Source organism: Myotis davidii, unplaced genomic scaffold (genome assembly GCF_000327345.1).
Source record: "Myotis davidii unplaced genomic scaffold, ASM32734v1 scaffold130, whole genome shotgun sequence".
Taxonomy (NCBI): Eukaryota; Metazoa; Chordata; class Mammalia; order Chiroptera; family Vespertilionidae; genus Myotis; species Myotis davidii.
This window is the reverse complement of record NW_006285040.1, coordinates 2,005,707-2,025,994: the sequence shown is the minus strand read 5'-3', so window position 1 is coordinate 2,025,994 and position 20,288 is coordinate 2,005,707.

The window sequence follows — 20,288 nt, the reverse complement described above, 5'->3', positions numbered from 1 at the left end:
GATTAGGGTAATGCTGGCTTCATAGAAAGAGCTTGGAAGTGTGCCTTCCTCTTGAATTTTTTGGGATAGTCTGAGAAGGATAGGTTTTAGTTCTTCTTTGGAAGTTTAGTAAAACTCCCCTGTGAAGCCATCTGGCCCTGGGCTTTTGTATGCTGGGAGTTTTTTGATGACTGCTTCAATTTCCTCCTTAATTATTGGCCTGTTGAGATTTTTTTTATTCTTCTTGTGTTTTTGAAGGTTGTATTTTTCTAGGAATATGTCTATTTCCTCTAGGTTGTCTAGCTTGTTGGAATAGAGTTGTTCATAGTATTTTTTTTAAATCCTTTGTATTTCTGTGGGGTCTGCTGTTATTTTGCCTTTCACTTCTGATTTTGTTTATTTGGGTCATCTCTCTCTTTGTTTCTTGGTGAGCCTGGCTAGAGGTTCATCTATCTTGTTTATCCTTTCAAAGAAACAGCTCTTGGAATCATTGACCTTTTGTATTATATTTTTTGTCTCTATTTCATTTATTTATGCTCTGATCTTTATTATCTCCTTCCTTCTGCTCACTCTGGGCTTTTCCTGATGCTCTCTTTTTAATTCTTTAAGTTATAGATTATAATTTGTTTCTAATATTATGCCATTGTAGTCTGAGAAGATGCTTGATATGATTTCAATCTTCTTGAATTTGGAAAGACTTTGCCTGTGTCCCAATATGTGGTCTATCTTTGAAAATGGCCCATGTGCACTAGAGAAGAATGTATATTCTGTAGCTTTGAAGTGAAATGTTCTGAAGTTATCAATTAAGTCCATCAGATATAGTGAGTCATTTAGGATTGCTATTTCTTTACTGATTTTTGTCTAGAGGATACATCCAATGATGTCAATGGGGTACTAAAGTCCCCCACTATGATCATTTTGCTGTTGATCTCTCTCAATATGTTCCAGATTATTTTTTATGTATTTGGGTGCTCCTGCATTGGGTGCATATATGTTTACCAGAGTTATAACCTCATGTTGTATAGATCCTTTTAGAATTATAATGTGGCCTTCTTTATCTCTTGTTATGGCCTTCACTTTAAGGTCTATTTCAGGGGTCCTCAAACTATGGCCCGCGGGCCACATGCAAATACAAATATTGTATTTGTTCCCATTTTGGTTTTTTTTTTTACTTCAAAATAAGATATGTGCAGTGTGCACAGGAATTTGTTCATAGTTTTTTTTAAACTATAGTCCAGCCCTCCAACAGTCTGAGGGACTGTGAACTGGCTCCCTGTTTAAAAAATTTGAGGAACCCTGGTCTATTTTGTCAGATATATGTATTGCTACCCCTTCTTTTTTCATTTCCATTTGCCTGAAATATATTTTCCATCCCTTCACTTTCAGTCTGTGTGAGTCTCTTGTTCTGAAGTGGGTCTCTTGTAGACATCATATATTTGTGTTATATTTTCTTATCCATTCAGCAACTCTATGCCTTTTGATTGGAGCATTTAGTCTGTTTACATTTAAAGTTGCTATTGATAGGTATTGGATTTTTATTTTTTGTGCCTGTATTCCTTCTTGCCTTTTTTTCCCTTCTTTTTACCAGAGTCCATTTAGCATTTCTTGAATTGTTGGTTTGGTAGTAATAAACTCCCGTAGCCTTTTTTTTTGTAAGTGAAGCCCCTGATTCCCCCTTCAATTTTAAATGATGGCCTTGTTGTATAGAGTATTCTTGGATTCAGTCCCTTGCTTTGCATCACTTTGTATGCTTCCATACATTCATTTCTGGCCTGGTGTGTTTCTGTTGAGAAATCATTTGATATTCTAATGAGAGGTCCCTTGTTGGTAACTTTCTCTCTCTCTGTTACAGCCTTTAAGATTCTCTCTGTTATTAAAGTTTGCCATTGTAATTGTGACATGTCTTGGTATGGGTCTTTCTGAGTTCAACTTGTTTGGGACTCTCTGTTCTTGTGTAATTTTTTTCTTCCCCAAGGCAGGGAAGTTTTCTGACATTATTTCTTCAAATAAGTTTTCTAACCCTTGCTCTTTTCTTCTTATCTTTCTGGAACCCCTAGCATATATATCTTGCTTCATTTCATGTTATCCCAAAGCTCCTTTAGGCTCTCCTCCTGTCTTTTGATTTTTTTTCTCCAATTGCAGTTCAGATTGGGTGTGTTTTGCTTCCCTGTCTTCTAATTCGCTACTTTTTTCCACCATTTCTCCTAGTCTACTGTTGAAAGCTTCCATATTGTAGCTATATCACTCTTTATTTCCTCCTGATTCTTACAAAGGTTGTTGATTTTCTCATCCATCTGGTTTATTAACTGTATGACCCATATTCTGAATTTTCCTGACATATTGCATGCCTCTGTTTCATTTATCTCCTTTTCTGGCAATTCCTCCTTTTCTCCCCATTTTTGCTGTCTTCTTCTGGCCCTAGGCTATTTTCTTGGGGTCCAAGGGATTGAGGCCCCTCACAGTCCAATGGTCCTGGACCGTTAGCCCCAGGACTGGGTCTACCTTGAGTTTCACACCTTTACTGTCTCTGTTCTATGCTGTACTCCCCTTTTCCTACACTTCTGGTCCCTCAATTATCCATTTCTCAGGGTTGTTGGGAGCGTGTACACAGTACCTCTCGTGTGTGAATCTCTGTGAGGGCCCAGAATCCTCTAGCATGCAATTCACTGGGCTGCTCCAGCCCCTAAGTCAGGATGGTGCCCTAGGACCCTCTGGCAGTGCACATGCAGCATGGAATCTGTGATCTGTGGTTTGGCATACCAGGTCATATCAGCAACTCTGGCCTGGACTGTGGGTAGGGCATGTGCCAGGTGATAGCTCTGTTTGTGCTGGGCGTGGGGTGTGCACCAGCTGATGGCTCTTTCTGTGCTGGTGGCAGAACACCCACCAGCTCAAAGGCTCTACCTCTGCGGGGTGCGTAGTACACACTGGGCTGCAGCTGTGTGTGTGCTGGAGCGGCGTGTGCCCCAGCCAAAGGGTCTGTCTGTGATGGTAGCAGAGCAACCTCTGTCTTTGTCGGGGTGCTCACCCTGTAAGGGCACTGTCTGCCAGAGGAGCACACTCAGTCTATGCCGGTGGTTGGGCACTGGCTCAGCAAGGGCTCTGCCTGAACTGGCAGCAGAGTGAGCTCAGTAGGACACACCTGGCTGAGGTTCTGTATTGGGATTAGGGATGAAGCGGAGAGTGGGGAACCCGCGGCTTGCACTCACAGCACAAGGACCTGAAGTGTAGAATCCTTGGACGCTGGGTTAGGGCTCCAGTTAAGAGGTTCAACTCTGGAGGTCTGTCTGTTGCGCTCTCACTACAAACATCTGGGACCCATGTTGCGGTACCACGCTGCTCACTGCCAGAGCACAATGGTGGTTTCACGCAGGTTATGGCTGGCAAGTGGCTCCTTGCACAGGTCTGGGGTTGCTGTCCGAGGTCAACCTGGATGTTGGTGTGGCAGCACTCCTGGCCTCCTTTGCTCCCCTCTACAAGAGGGCATGCTTTCCTCACCAAAGCTGATTTGGTGTGGGGGTGCCCATGGCAGTAGCAAGGGCTCCCCATCTAGTCAAGTCTGATCTGCCAGTCCCTGGGACTCCTGATCTATCTGTCCCTTGCTCACCCGCACACACACCACCCACACATGCTCACACACATTCCTCTTGCTTCTTTACTCTGTCATACTCTCTTCCTTCATGCAGTCCTGTTGACTAGCATCTTCTTCTCCATAATCTGGTTACTTCTATCAGTGAGAGATAATATTGAAAAAAATATATATATTTTTTCAAATCATAGAAGTTTAGGCCCAGTATTTATACACATTGACAATTCCCAATAAGATGAATGATAACAAATTATTTAAAGGAATAGATTTATAAGAGCAGAAATATAATTTAAAATCCTTTTGATTTAACTAATTCTTATATTTAGTTTATCATTTTAGATATAAAATATATTTATGTTTAATACCTAGTCACACACACATTAGGATGACAATCAGCATTCTTAAGGTGATATTAAGACAACCATATCACAAGCATTCACAGAAATACTCTGACTTAATAGGTTGGGAGGTTTAATCTTTAAGGGAGCAATACCCTGGAACAAGAAAAAAAAACATTAAAATTTCATAAAATAGAGAAGTAAAAAGTGGGTCAGTTGTCAGTAATGTATTAATTTTTCAACACAGGAATTTAATTCTCTTACATTTTTTTCAGGTTTCCTTTGAAGTTAATAGAAACCAAAATGGAATAAGTTTGAATACAGAATCAGCATATCGCATTTGTTAATGCAAAGGATTTGGAGTACAAAGGAAATTAATGAGTCCTTTAAGCTAACACAATTTTATGTTTTGCTTTGAACATGTAGTCACATTGAAAGGCAATGTTTGTGCTAAACTGCTAAGAACAAAAAAGACACAGCACGTAGCAGGGTTTCAGTAGTTCAAAGAAATTCTGCAGGGAGCCTGCTTCAAACCACAAAATCCCTACTCCTCATTACCCATTTCTAGTAGCAAGCATTATTTGGGTGAGTAGAGACCAAGGGTGCACACTGATGCAGGCTGAGAAGAAATATAACTATTACTTTTGAAAAAATATCACAATTCTGACATAGGGACATGTATTATATACCAATGAACTATGCTAAATATCAGTCATATTATCACATAACATCATCTTTATTTTCAGTAGCAACTACTTCACTATTCATATCCTAGTTGGTTATTAATAAATTTAATATCATATTTCAATTACATACTAAATTATACACCAATTTCTGGATGTCAGTATTAGAAGTATATCTCTCCTCATAAAATTGTTGCTTCTGAATTAGCCAACGTGGTCTGTCATATTACAACTTCTGATTATTTTGGTTCCAAAATATGTGACAAAGATTCAATGACTTGAGAGAAGTTGTCACCTTCTCAGAATTCCTTCTTGTTACACACTAACAAATGGTTCCATTTTGACATTTTTGGGTCTGTTTTTATACTTATTTTAGGAGAATTAATCCTTCATATGAAGCATCTTCTTTTGGCTGAAATCACAAACTAGCCCAATATATTACTAATTCCAACAGTGCAGATCTCATTCATTGAAACAGTTTGGTTTGTTGTATTATGTCTGGTTCAGAAAAACCACCATTGAGATTCCTTTCTAGATGTAAATATTTCAGGAAGAATGGGAAACTGATAAATCATTCTGTTCGCTCTTCCTTCATATCCATTTCTTGCAATGACATAAATTAGCGATCATATATTTCTAGGTAATTTTACAGTAAACCAGTCAATCATTTTTCTATAATTAGGTATTTGGCTTTATTTACAATTCATCCAATAGCAGTACAGTGAATCTTGATATTGCATGTTAGATTCACCTTGACAAATGAGTACTAAAGACTTGCCCCTGTCCCTGCAGGCAGCCATGGATTATGATTTAATTGGTATCAAGTAGAACCAAGCACCAAATGTTTTAAAAGCACACATGTTAATGGAAGCTACTGTTAATGTTGACATCACTGTAAAAAAGAGACACTTGCTTAAAGATTGTATAGATGAATAATGATAACTTTTATAACAATGGTAACAGAAATTATTAAGTGGCTGTAAGTCAGTAGTGAACACTTTATTTCTATTATCACACCAAATTCTCATACCAACCCTGTTTATCAAGGTGGCAAATTGTCGCTGGAAACTCATTGCCCACACACCAAAGGGCACATTAGTTCAAAGCTGAGTTGAAAACGTACTGAGCCTCAGGTTTGTAACAGGTAGGCTTGACATCCAGGACAACAGGCAACAAAAACAGTTTGAATTAGTGACCCAGATAATTCTCCTCCTCAAAGATCCCTTGCTATAAGTCACATTTCTTTTCTTCCCACATTGTCTCATTTTAATATTCTCTTTCCCCACAAAGAAGAGTAGAGTAGAAGGTGAAGGGAAATATACTTAATGTTTCCTTAAGTGATTTTCTGAAGTGGGCAAAACACCTTATTCTCCAAGGTCCTGTTCATTTCCATGCAAGGCTCAAGCATTAAGCATGGGAAGATCAATGACTCAGGACATGTTGGTATTGACATATTCCACCCATGTACTCTCCCCAGTAAAGAGTGATTCTGAAGACACCACTACCTCAAAGATAGGTAGTCTGTTACAGTCAGAAAGACTGCAAAGAAGTATCTGGTTTAGCATTCCACATGATTAATTAATTTTTACTAAAAGTCCCTCCGTTTCTCTTTAAAGCCTCTGGTAAGTGGCAAGTGCCCACTAGTTTACGAGGTGACATATTTCATCTTCAAAGAGCTCTAACTATTAAACAGTTCTTATTTGTTTTGAGTATCAATCCATGTGGCTTAACTAGAAACAATTGTCCTCCTACTTCCTATTTTTCAATAATATCCCTACTATGTCATTATCCCTCCTAAAGCTTGGTACCCAGAATACAAAACAGAGTGTGGAATGATAAGGGCAAAGTCACGTGGGACCATACTCTATAGGAGATGGCTATCTAAAAGAGTTTGGCCCAGCAGGTGTGGCTTAGTGGTAAGTGTCGACCTATGAACCAAGAGGTCATGGTTCGATTCACGGTCAGGGCACATACCTAAGTTGCTGGCTCAATCCTGTGTGGGGTGAGCAAGAGGCAGCCTATCAGTGATTCTCTCTCATCATTGATATTTCTATCTCTCCCTCTCCCTTCATCTCTGAAATCAATAAAAAATATATCTTTTAAAAAAGTTTCTCTTTTTCCAGTAACCTTCTAAACCAGCGGTTCTCAACCTGTGGGTTGCGACCCCTTTGGGGGTTGAATGACCCTTTCACAGGGGTCGCCTAAGACCATCAGAAAACACATATATAATTACATATTGATTTTGTAATTAATCACTATGCTTTAATTATGTTCAATTTGTAACAATGAAATGGGGGGTCATCACAACATGAGGAACTGTATTAAAGTGTCGCGGCATTAGGAAGGTTGAGAACCACTGTTCTAAACACTTTTCCCATAATCTTTCTAAATAATTAATTTTTCTTCCCCTGCCCTCCTTCCTTCCTTCCCTCCTTCCTTCTCCCTCCCTCCTTTCCTTCCTTTTGCATCCAAGTTCAAAAGTATCCAAATCAAAATGTGCTTCTAAAGTTCCTACAGAAATTGTTTATTTCCTCCAGCTATACTTTTTCTCAGTTGGCATCTCTTGTCTTAGTGGCAATAGAACTTGCAAAAAGTTTGAAGGTTTCCCAATAGTAACATGGCCAAATAAGTCTAAACTACCATAAATTTTAGAAAAATCTGATATCTATAGTTGTTTTTATTCAAAATTTAATTAAACCTCATCCTATATAATAAAAGCCTAATATGCAAATGATGAAATGACAGAACGACCAGTTGCTATGATGTGCACTGACTACCAGGAGGCGGATGCTCAATGCAGGAGCTGCCCCTGGTGTCAGTGCACTGCCACAAGAGAGCGCCATTTAGCCAGAAGCCAGGCTCACAGCTGGTGAGCGCAGAGGCAGTGGCAGGAGCTTCTCTGGACTCTGCAGCAGAACTAAGGACCCCTCCGGGGAGCGGGTCTAAGCCAGCAGACGGACATCCCCAGAGGGGTTCCAGACTGTGAGAGGGCACAGGCCGGACTGAAGGATCACCCCCCGCCCCCATGCACAAACGTTGTGCACCAGACCTTTAGTTATAATAATAATCTGCAAAATGCCAGTCCTGTGTTAAAATACATTATACATATAACTTTTTTTAAAATATATTTTGTTGTATTGATTTTTTTTATAAAGAGAAAAAGGGAGAGGGGGAGGGATAGAAAGTTAGAAACATCAATGAGAGAAGAAACATCGATCAGCTGCCTCCTGCACACTCCCAACTGGGGATGTGCCCACAACCAAGGTTCATGCCCTTGACCGGAATCGAACCTGGGACTCTTCAGTCTGCGGGCCGACGCTCTATCCACTGAGCCAAACCAGAGAGGGCGATATGATAACTTTTTATTATTCTCTCAAATATCACTCAATAAGAATGATATTGTTTAGTGGAAAAATCCATTTCTGTTATTTCTAAATTCTCAAATCAATTGTTGGATTTAGAACCACATGCATCCTGATGGGGAATGAAACTTTTTCCCCCACTTTGATTGAACACTTTCCACAGAAAATGAAATGGGTATTGGTCTCTGAGGAGGAACTTCTGGAACTACAGCAGACTGATCTATCTTCCCCAGCGCTTATACTGTAAGGAGCGGAACGTGCCACGTTATTAGAATGAAATGAATTATGCAGAACCTTTGACAGACAGCATGTGCAATTTCTTCTTGAAAAACTCTTCAAATCATTCTGTTCTATCTTTGATTATGTGCCAGTTATGCTGAAAATAAGTAACCCCTCAAATGTTTTAAAACACACATCCATATGGATTGCATAAAATTAATATCTTTACCTTTACAAAAATCCTTCCAGGAGCACATTTGCCAGTAAAATATATTGAAGGCCATTTCGGCACTTCCACTAAACTCTATTTTCAGAGGTTCATAATGTGGTCATAAAAATTCATTCCAGGCTAAAATTCAGCACCAAGGAAAATGTGCTTTACACTCTGTAGATAACCGTCTCCTATTCTCTCATTTCTCATGACTTATTAAAAAAAAAAAAGTTTCCATTGAGTGTTTTTCAAAAGTTGAGATGTTAGCCAGACTGGCAGGAATCAAAATCACAAGTGACATGCTGGTCATTTTTTTTTTTTTTTTGGTTAATTTGCAACTTTCCCCATCTCTCTGCCTCTTCCTTCCCCCTCCCCCACCCCCGCCTTCCTTTGAAAATATATAGACATTAGAGAATTTTTCACATAAACTTGCAAGTTTAAAGAGGGACTCCAAAGACTGCATGGCACCATGCTTCAGAAAGTTAGTATGGGCACTGCCTGGCTCTCATAGGCATTACAGAGACAAAAGCACTTTTACAAAGACTTGATCTAGACCTTGTTAACATCCAGCCTCTGCTTCAGAGGTAGCAAAGAAACACATGAAAGGTCACTTTTAGAGAATCATGTTTGTTGTTCAGAAAAGGAATGAAATCACTTTCCCAGGCCTCTGCAGCTCCTGGGTGGTAGCTTGACGAGCCCCTTGAATCCCATGAAGGAAACACGGGTGTCTGCTGGAGAGGGAACAGCTGCCTAAACCCAAGCCACTATGGGGATGCAGAAGTCCGATGGACCAACGTTTCCTCTAGGGTCACCCAGTTCATCTGATCCTAAGAGTAAAATTAAAGATCTGCATCTGAACACTTTTCTGACTTGTCTTAGGGCAATCCATAGCTTTGCTCTGCTTTTGTTTGTTTTTAATGGCTGGACCCGTCCCACCCACAATTCTTGGAAGATTATTTGAGAAATCTTGTTATGGCTTTTTAACCCTTGGTAATAACATGGTGTTGACTGAATGTGTAAGTTTAAAGATTGCTTTCATGCCATCCTGAGGACATCTCTAAGAGGGAGATTCTCCCAGAGTTTGTCTGGATTCAGAGATGAAGCTTTCAGGGACAGGGAGAACTGAGGTTCTGGTTTCCTGACCTCCAGGGCTGGAGGACTCCCAGCAAGAACAGGGGCAGCCCCTCTCCATGCACTGGAGGGAAACTGGGACAGCTGGGGCTTCCTGCATTCCCAGTCTCCAACGCCCAGCAGTGCACCCCTCTGCTAACATGCTTCTTCACCTCGATTGCCAGGACCAGAAACACTGTCCATGGGAGAAAAGGGCTTGAGAAAATGGATCCAGAGATTGATCGGGGAATCTTAGGCTCAGTGTTGTTGTTTTGTGTTTACTGGGCCCAGACAAGAGTGGGACACGGAAGTCCCATCCCAATGAAAATGACACAATTTTGAAAGACTTATTGAAAAAATAAATCAGATTTAATGCATATTTGAAACAGCACAATTATATATTCTTTCCCCCTCATGATGCTCTAAAGATGCAGGTGAAACTCCACAAGGTGTATCTGAGTTTATCTTCTCACCATTAACCTAAAACCAGACTTTAAAAGACTAGACCACTCAGGCAACCACCTCAGGTTTCTAAGCATTTCTAAAGCCCTGATAAATAAATATTTTTTTCTCATTGTTAGTGTTTCTACATCTTCCCAGTTAAAGTCTTGTTCGGGGGGTAGGGAGGATAAACATCCTGGAAAAGTTACTTTCAGCGTTGAAATTGGTGGGGCTAACACATTCAAAAGGAAAAATAAAGAACAGATGCATCTTGGGTTTTATTACTGCTTAATGTTTTTCTTCTCTTCAAATGCCCATTTTTATGTAAACAACTTTGCTTTTCAGTTACCTTTATACTAGACAATAATGTCATTAATTTTCAAATGTTTTTCCTTCTTTCCTTAGGCAGCGAATTCCTGGGTGCCACTTTGAGTCATGTACCAGAAGAGAATATTAATTTAAATAATAACAGGAAATTGGTTTTTGTAATTTTATCTGCAGAGTAGAAAACAGAGGAGAAAAGCTGCATTGCAGATTTAAGGGAGTGCAAGGATATCTGTGCCATTTCACCCAGGCCCCTGTGCTGGGCTTGTTCACTGATGCTGGTGTCACTGTTGATCCACTAAGGCAGTGATGGCGAACCTTTTGAGCTCGGCGTGTCAGCATCTTGAAAAACCCTAACCTAACTCTGGTGCCGTGTCACATATAGAATTTTTTTAATATTTGCAACCATAGTAAAACAAAGAGTTATATTCTTGATATTTATTTTATATATTTAAATGCCATTTAACAAAGAAAAATCAACCAAAAAAATGAATTTGCGTGTCACCTCTGACACGCGTATCATAGGTTCCCCATCACTGCACTAAGGGGATGACATCTGCAAGGAATATCCCCCAACCCAAAAAGTATACGTGAAACATTTCTACCCATGTCTTACAATTAAAAAATAAAGATTCTTGCATAGTTATATTCCACTGAACAATGAATACTTTAATCATATTTAAATGCGTATCTGCAAGAGTTTTCCCTGTGGGCAGGAATGGTGGTAACTTAGGTCAAAGGTTAATTTCTTAGTAGTTTTTCTACTGTGCTCAGTCTAATAATGTTTCTCTATGAGTCCTACGAGTTGTGAAGAGATACTGTTCAAATTACTACGGAAAAGCATGATAAATATATATTGAATATATTAACAACTATCATATAACTGTACTAAATTTCAGGTAGATAGTTTGGTATTTTCCACAGCTTCATTGTTGGAAACATACATTGAAGTCTAAAGCCACATAGTTAAGACTGAATTCCTTGCATGGAATAGTAGGCACTCCTGGGATCCGCCTCTGTCCACCTGGTCAGCTTTGCACCCCACTGCCTGTCCATTCAAAGGCTAAGCTCCATCCAACCGAAACTATTCAGTTTGTTCGGTGTTTTACATTGATGTGTTCTTCTCTGGCTTTGCCCCTGCTCCTTACCCTTTCTAACTGAAATGTTGCCCTTTGCTCTACCAATCTGGAAGAACCCTACCTCTTTCATAATCTTACTTACACTCTTTAGCAACCCCTCACCTCCTTTAGAACCCTGACTAGAATGCGGTGGTCATTTGTTTATGTGTCTGACAGCTAAAGGGCTAATACTTTATTCGGGGGAATTCCCTGGGCCCAATGTTACCTAAACATAGGAGGGGTATTCTCTAAATCAGCAATTTTCAACTGATAGGCCACCAAGAATTGTTAAAATATGAAATACCTGACTATTTAGTCAGGGGCACTGAACTAAACAGCCAATACAAAAAAAAAATAGCAGTCCACTGTGAATGAATCAAAATTATACCCATTTGGTTTTGGTCAGATTGGCAAAAAATGAAATATATTCTGTGGTATGCCGCAGAATTTTAGTAATAGTTTGTGTGAGAGGAAAAAGGTTGAAAATGCTCTAAATGGTTGTTGTGTAAGTAACTAAATAAGGTGATGTGCAAGTGGAGTCTTCATTATCTGTAATCCTTTGACTAATGTTAACGTGTTATTGCGGAATGGATGTTCGCCCACTTTGAATAGACTAAATGATTAGAAGAATGTTTGTTCTGAATGATTTTTTTAGTTCTGTCATTAATGACTTGCAAAATAAAATGCAATTTTCATGGATGACATGGACATATGATTAATATAAGAGACAACAGCCCACACATCAGGAGATAAGTTCTGGTCCTAGTTCTGCCACTAACCAGGTAAATTCTTCGGAGCAAGTGTCCTGATTTCTCCGGACTTCACTTTCACCACCAGTTACATATGGGAGTCACAAGATACAAACTCTGAAACCCTACACCTCTGACATTCAACATGTTTGTCAAGGGAATGTTTCCATAGATCACAGGCTGCAGTGCATTTTCTGTCTCTTCAGCCGTAACTGAGCACCTACTACACGCCACACGCTGTAACAGAGACCACGTCTCCAGGACAGAAGGAACAGCACTGGTGCTTATTTTTAACCTCACAGCCAGCCAATTAAGTGTCTGTAACTATTCTGGTTACTATGATAAAATGGGATCGCGAAATAAAGTTACATATTCAATCTCACATATCTGAGACATAACAGATCTGGAACTGGAATTCAGATCTTTTGAATCATACGCTCTCCTAATCTAACTAAGCAGCTTTATTCTGCCATAGATAGTTTTAAAAATAATAAAAAAAAAGATACCAAGAAAAAAGTCTGTAGTGAACTATAAATAAATGGAAATATTTCCATTATATAAAATATGTGGGTGAGTGAAGCTCTTGTACAGATAATGGAATAAAAACTAATTTTTATAATTATATATCCAGTTTTTCTGTGTTTTACCTTTGGTTTTTCCAGGATAAAGGTGTGTTTTATTATGGTGCAGAATGTTAAAAAGTAAAGGAATAAATGAATGGAGGGTATAGGCACTTCACTTTATTTAAAGGTGACTTTTTTTTTAAATATGTGTTTGTTTTTTTTATTGATGTTAGAGAGAGGGAAGGAAGAGTGATAGAGAGATAGAAACATCAATGAGAGAGAAGGCTGCCTCCCACACACCCCCTACTGGGGATCGAGCCTGAAACCAGGGCATGTGCTCAGACCTAGAATTGAACTGGTGAACGCTTGGCTCCTGGGCCAATGCTTAACCACTGACCCACACTGTCTGGGCTTCACTTTTTTAGTAACATAAATTTTTCTCATTTAAAAGCATTTTGAAAAATTAGAGCTTCAAGTTTCAATGTGCTTTCACTCTCATAAACTGAGTGAAAAACTGAGACAAGAACTGGATTTTGAAACTAAATTAGAGAGGAAAGGACATATTGGCTTCCATTATTTAATTTAAAATATTCCCTCAACATTTCAACTCATTTTCTGGCTATAAATATAGCTTAGGTGTTTTAGCCGCTAGTATATTCTGGCTATATACTTGAGATAATGTAAGTAAAAATATTCATAACAAGATTTGAGAGAAACATGTTGCCCCTGAATGTATAGTCAGGAGCAAGCCACAGAAAGAAACTGGAAAGGTATTATGCAATTCAAACTGCAGGAAGATAAATGATCAGAAGGGATTTTTTATTTTGTTTTGTAAAGGCATTTAAACTCTGACCAATGAAAAAGTAAGTAGGTTTTTGAAAGCTTTTACTATGCCAGGGAGAAACTAATAGATCACTTATAGCTATGAGCACAGAGCAGGAGAAAAGAGAAGGGGTCAGAGCCATCCATCAGGCTTTAAGCAAACATGGCGAAGTTGCTACAGGTAGTACAGTACTAACATTAAGTCCGGGCTTGCTGAAGCGCTGCTGCTCACTGCTTAAAATAACTGGAGATTTATATTATACCCACGTCTTATCCTGCCACCTCCCTGTCTTCAGTTTTTTAACATGGGGAAAAGAGTATTCCTTTATTTCTTTAAGCTATGTACAAGGATAATCCTTCATTTAAAAATGTTATGCTAAAAGATTCTAATGGGTGGTAAAAAAAAAAAAAAAAAGTAAATTCCTTGACCTGTTTAGAATTTGAACACATATCTATAGGCACACCACAGCAAATCCTATGGGTAGTTACAGGGTTATTCTTTATTATTTCTTTTGATTAACATAGCTCACTATACAAAACTGGTATAGATCTTATTAGATGATTTCTATTAGTAATGAAAACTATTAGATAGTAATCAGCTAGTTAGAAAATACCTTCATGTCTATTGATAGCAATTTATATATTTATGGCAATAATTACTTGAAAGCCATAACTATATATACAGCCATAGAACTTAGATCTACACTTCTACTACAAATTTACTATTATTATTTAAGAAACATCTTTCCCAAGGAGATGAAATTACAAATAATTGTATTGCTTATTTCAGAAACTTTCTGAAAATCTATTTATCTAATCTATTCAACAAAGCCTCATCAGGATCATAGCCCCTTTGCAGAACAACAGATTGCTCAACTGGGCTTATCAAACACCTGTTTAATCTGCAAGGTTTATTTTAAAACCCTCTCCTGTCTGTGTCCACCAACTTTAAACTATCACATCTCAAAATGTGCACGAGCTGTCAGGCTCTGACTACCCCCACCCATATGGAAACATATGCCTTAAACCACCTATAAACAGTGAACATGTATCATCCAGGGCCTCCTGCATTCAAGTAATTACTAAGACTTGTCAGAGTAATGGTCTTCCTAGCTTGATGAATAGGTCATTTTGGTGGCCTATTTGGGGAATTCCAGGACACAATATATTAGCTGTAGAGAGAAGATAGATGTTCTACTGTTCTAGAGCTTTTAATAGTAAAATTAAGACAAAGGAATCATAATCCAACAAATCTTTTTTTAAATTTTAATTGAATTTATTGGGGTGACATTAGTTAATAAAATTATATAGGTTTCAAGTGTACAAGTCTCCTTTTGTCACCATTTATTCCCTCTTTATGCTCTTCTGCCTCCCCACACCCTCCTTTCCCTCTGGTAATTACCATACTGTTGTCTGTGTCTATGAGGAGTGTTTGTTTGTTTGTTTTTGCTTAATCCTTTCACTTTTTTCACCCAGCCCTCTACCCCCACCCTTCTGACAGCTGTCAGTCTGTTTTCCGTATCTATGAATCTGCTTCTGTTTTGTAGGTTTATTTTGTTCAATAGATTCCACATATAAGTGAAATCATATGGCATGTCAAGAAGATTCTGGTTCCCACAAAAGTTAAACTCCAGTTGACAGTTGGGCTTAGAGGAATCCAGTTTTGCCTTCTAATTTTATAGTTTTCTTACTCAACATTATGGTTAAACAACACATTTATACCTGATTAAAAGCTAGTCAATTAATTAATGTGGACAAGTTAATTGATGTCTGTAGAAATAGCTACTAATTTTTTCAAGTTAAGATTAATTCACAGTTGTCATTAGAGAAGTATAAATATAAAATATATCTGGAAGAAAATTGCTTGAGTGAAGGTTTTAACATTGAATATAGCTAAGAACTTATTTTAACTGTCATTTGCTCTTGGAATTTGGAAAATATATTAAGTGATTAACTTAAGAGATAACTATAACCATGCTATGTTTTTTTTTTAAGTTGAGTGTGACATTAAATTACCATCCAAAGGATTATTCTAACCTGTTTATCCAGAATCAGAGACAGAGGAATAAGTGATATTTTTTTAATTCTTTTTTCTAGGGGCCTTGTTTAAAACTCAATTTTGGTTTGGTGGGAGAATATCAGTTATCTTTTTCTGTTTCACATTTCCAAATGAATTCCTATTACTTGTTATTTATACTAACAGAAAATCCTGAAAAAGATGGCCATTGGGAATAGATTAAAAATTTTTACATATTGCAAAAGATTCAATTAAATATGCAAAGAAAAGAGATAACCTGATATAACTGACAAAATATTACTGATTGTTTAAAAATATAATGCTAAGTGAAATAAGTCAGACAGAAAGTCAAGAACAATATGATTTCAGTCGTATGTGAGATATAAAACTAAAAGCAACAAATGAACAAACAAGACAATAAACAAAAACTTGTAGACACAGACAACAATATGGTGGGTTACCAGAGAGAAAGGGGCGTGAAGGGAGGCAGTACATGATAAAGGGGAACAAATATATGATGACTAAAGAAGATCTGGCGTTGGGTGATAAACACCCAGTGCAATATACAAATGATGTGTCATAGAATTGTACACTTAAAACCTATATAATTTTATTAATCAATGTCACCCCAGTGAATTTAATTTAAAAAAAGAAAAGAAAAATATTATCCCTACAGTATTGTATACTCCTCTACCCCATTTTGCTGGATTACAGAAAATGGTCAACAGAGCCATGTAAAGGAGAAAACCCATTCTATTCCATTTTTGTATAAGTCAAGTCTAAATAATCAAGAGGATATAAAAAAAGAAGAAGAAGAAATCACATTTGGAAACACATTGTAAGTTTAATTGGATACAACATTAAGGAGATAAAAAGCTCCTTCTATTGACGTGAAGTGTGCAGTATTTTAGGCAATTTCATTCTTCTCAAATCTCAAGACAAGGATTCTCAACTTGACGGGGTAGGAAAGGATCTTACTTGTATTTCTATTCTTTACCTTCACAGATCCTGGCACACAATAAGCAATAAATAAATGTTCCTTAAGAAATATTTGTTAATTACCATAGAGCTTTGATGTACTTTAGCCTTGGAAGTATTTTATGTCTCAAAAAAAAAATCATGCTCTCTACCACACAAAACGTTGTGGAAAACAATCGATACAATTCAGTTCAGGTAGTGCTTAGCTGTCTAATACAGTAGCAAAAACACTAAGCTGGAAAACGGGCAAATGCAGCTTTCTGTCACTAATAACCAGTTCTCCTGAGGAAGGTTTACCTCTCTAAGGAACATTTTCCTCACTTATAAATAAGATTGGACGAGAGGTAGTCTTTCAGCTCACACTTTCTGCAAGGGAGATTGGCTCCTAAAACTCCAGTGGAAATTAGGCTGTTTCAAAGTAAAGTGCTGTCAAAAGTGACAGTTTGGTATTAGTGGTATTATTGGTACCTCCAGTGACTTTAAGTGCCTTTTAAATTAAATAAGATTCTCAAGACTCTCAGAGTAACCAAACACCATATATATATATGGCTTAGTTTCTATTGGGGGGAAAAATCTATGTTCAAAATTATAACCTAAAATCCATAAACATATTGTTTCATTCTTTTACAATTCTATATATTCCCATGTTGCTCTTTGTCAGCAAAATTTATAGCTAAATAAGTCAAAATCAGAAAATCATTAATAATCTAATCAAGTACTATTTTTATCTTGTTTGCTGGACTCTACTAGACTTTCTTTTCTTAACTAAACAATTATTTGGGCATTGCAGAGGTCTAATCATGCTAAATCTATAAACTTAATTCATACTTATCGTTTTGTGTATTTGTGAGGAGCAAATCTTAAAAAGTTAATCATTATACTCTTTTGATCTTTTCATTTGACTTAGCTAAAAAGAGAGGGTCAGTCTTGACCCCAGGATACTGTAATCGATAAGTAAATCTCCACCTTCTGTCTACACTTTAATTCAGAAAGTTTTTTTCTAGATTTAACATTTTAAAAAACTATGTTCTTTTGAATTTATTAATGTATTTCACAACAAGGATATAATCTCTGGTCAAAGTCTAATAGTTTAAAATAAAGAATCTATTTTTCTTTTAATAAATAAATAAAATATGCTTTCAAATGGAAACGTGAGGGTAATGTGAGTTATGTAAAGCCATACAGAAGAATGTATTTTGCCTGAATTAAATTGCTTATCAACGTATTGTTAAGAAAATATGAGCTTCAAATATGGTATGCCTTTGGTTTGGTCATCATGTTAGAATACTGAAGGAAAGACCTAGAGATATATTAACCTGATTTGGTACTGAAAAATAAGAAACAAAAAAAGTGCATTTTTAAAGATGCAGAAACTATTAACAAGATCTGAGATGCTGACCGGTGACTATAAATAAAATAACAAGAGACTAAACCAAGTTTTTGTAAGCAGGTTGCCACAAAATCCACAAGACCACTTTAGGGGGAGAGGGGAGAAATTCTTCTGGTACTTACACTTTATAAAAGCTTGCTAAGGATCATCAGGACTCTGAGAAAAGTCCTAGGCTGGGCTGCAACAGCTTGCCAATGGTAGTGGTGAGCAAGTATGCTACAGCATGCCAGCCATAAAGAATGTGCTTTAAGAAGGTAGAATAATAAAGACAGTGGGGTGGTGAGCATCCTGGAAAGCCCTGCTGAGCCACAGAAATGGCAATGCCCAGGCTTTGAATATGTGACCCAGTTGTTTTCAATGGTTGCAGGCAGGCCACCCTGGTGCCCAACAGCTTCCATCCCCGATGTCAATGCACAGAGAAGTTTAATATTGACAGAGTCGATGACTGCCAAGGAACCCTAATGGCTGCAAGATACTCCTCTCATTCACATGCACTAAGCATGCCTTTTAAATTAAAACATCCCAGGAAACTTTTCTGGCAAGCACTGAAGCTTCCGCTCCTCTTGTTTCCGACCACATAGGGCTCAGGGGTGTTCATTCACGTTGGGATTCTCTTTCAGTGTTTCCCAGATCACAAACCCACCCCCAAATCAAGGGGCTTCTTTGTGTTTAAAGAAAACTATTTGTTTCAATGAAAAGATGTCACCTGTTTTTCTTTCTTTACTACAATGTTATTTACATGGAATGCGAGTTTTATGTTCAAGTGAGGAGAGTTACACAGATGCAGAGATGAATTAATTGAAAGTCTCTTATAAATCTGAATTTAATATCCACTAATATTATTGATATAAGAACATTTTGGTAATGTCCTTTCATTTGCTTTTTCAAATCATTTTGACAGAGATGAGTAATGTCAAGAGAATATAATTGGATTAAATCCTTTCAGAGTTTATTTACTATTTAATTGTCTTTCTTAACTTAAGATTGTATAGACTCACAATAAGTTAATAAAATTTTTTATGCTGAATGGAATGTACCTTCAATTTAGCACACCATTTTGTTTTCATCATTCATCACTATCCTGCTGCATTATCGAGACAAGTTGAAAGTCCCTACCTTCCACTGTGTTAAATACAGATTAATGTTGCAATGTCAGGTAAAGAGTTGAAGATGACAGCTCTGAATATCAGCAAGGACAGCTATTCAGGAGCAGGGGAAAAATTCCTGTGACATCTAAAATGCTAAAAAAAGTGTTCAAGAATCAAAAAGAAACCAATATGAACAAAACAGGTTGGCAACTTTGACACATTCATAATATTAGACTCCATTTAATTTTATTGGCTTCTTGTTTAATAGTTAACTGCATCTGTGTTTGGGAGAAAGAGATGGCAGGTGTACTGAAAGGCTGTTAAAGACAGAGGATCTTATTCCCCAGAAAAATTCATGGGCAGGTACAGCAATAGATTTCCACAGGCCGAGGGTTTTCAGATTCAGCCCTTTCACATTTCACTGTCACTGCTTCTAGCTGAGAGCATTTACTTGGCATACATTTATGCCTATTGGTATGTCTTCAGGGAAAGTTTTATTTAGACTCAGAAAAGGTTTACATTTTTTTTTGTAAATGGTGACGGCATATTCCTCAAGCTAAATCATAATGGATAAGGTTATATATTGCTGAAGTTGGCTGATTCTGTGGATCACTATAGATGACAAAGATCATGATCCAACAGGGTCTGTATCTTATCTATGTCAGATAAATATAACTGAAATGACTCTTATAGGGTAGAATTTTGCTCCAAAGCAGAAATTCGATACTAAAAGATCCAAAGTGTCAGAGTAAGATGGTAGCTGACTGAAGGGAAAAAAGATAACCCTAAGCCCAATTCACATTAATCAATATATCATTAGTTCCTCTTAACAAAGCTGTCACCCTGCTAGAAATCTCTTTCATGAAAAGGCCCTGTCTTTCTGAACCTTCCATTTATCTCCTGGGCTGTATTCATAAAGAAGGTACACATTTTTCATTATGACTAAAGGAAAACAAAGTGGTGTCCTTCATCTGCTACAGTGGGGGGCTTCCTGTGAAACTAAGGTAAAAGATTAACTAGCCGTAGGACCCCTCCTAAGAGACCTCATAAAATAGTCATGCCCTGTCCGGTTTGGCTCAGTTGATAGAGCGTCAGCTTACAGACTGAAAGGTCCAAGTTCGATTCCAGTCAAGGGCATGTACCTTGGTTGCGGGCACATCCCCAGTGTGGGGTGTGCAGGAGGCAGCTGATCGATGTTTCCCTCTCATCGATGTTTCTAACTCTCTATTCCTCTCCCTTCCTCTCTGTAAAAAATCAATAAAATATATATTTTTTAAAAGTCATGAACCCCAACAAATAGGCAAAAA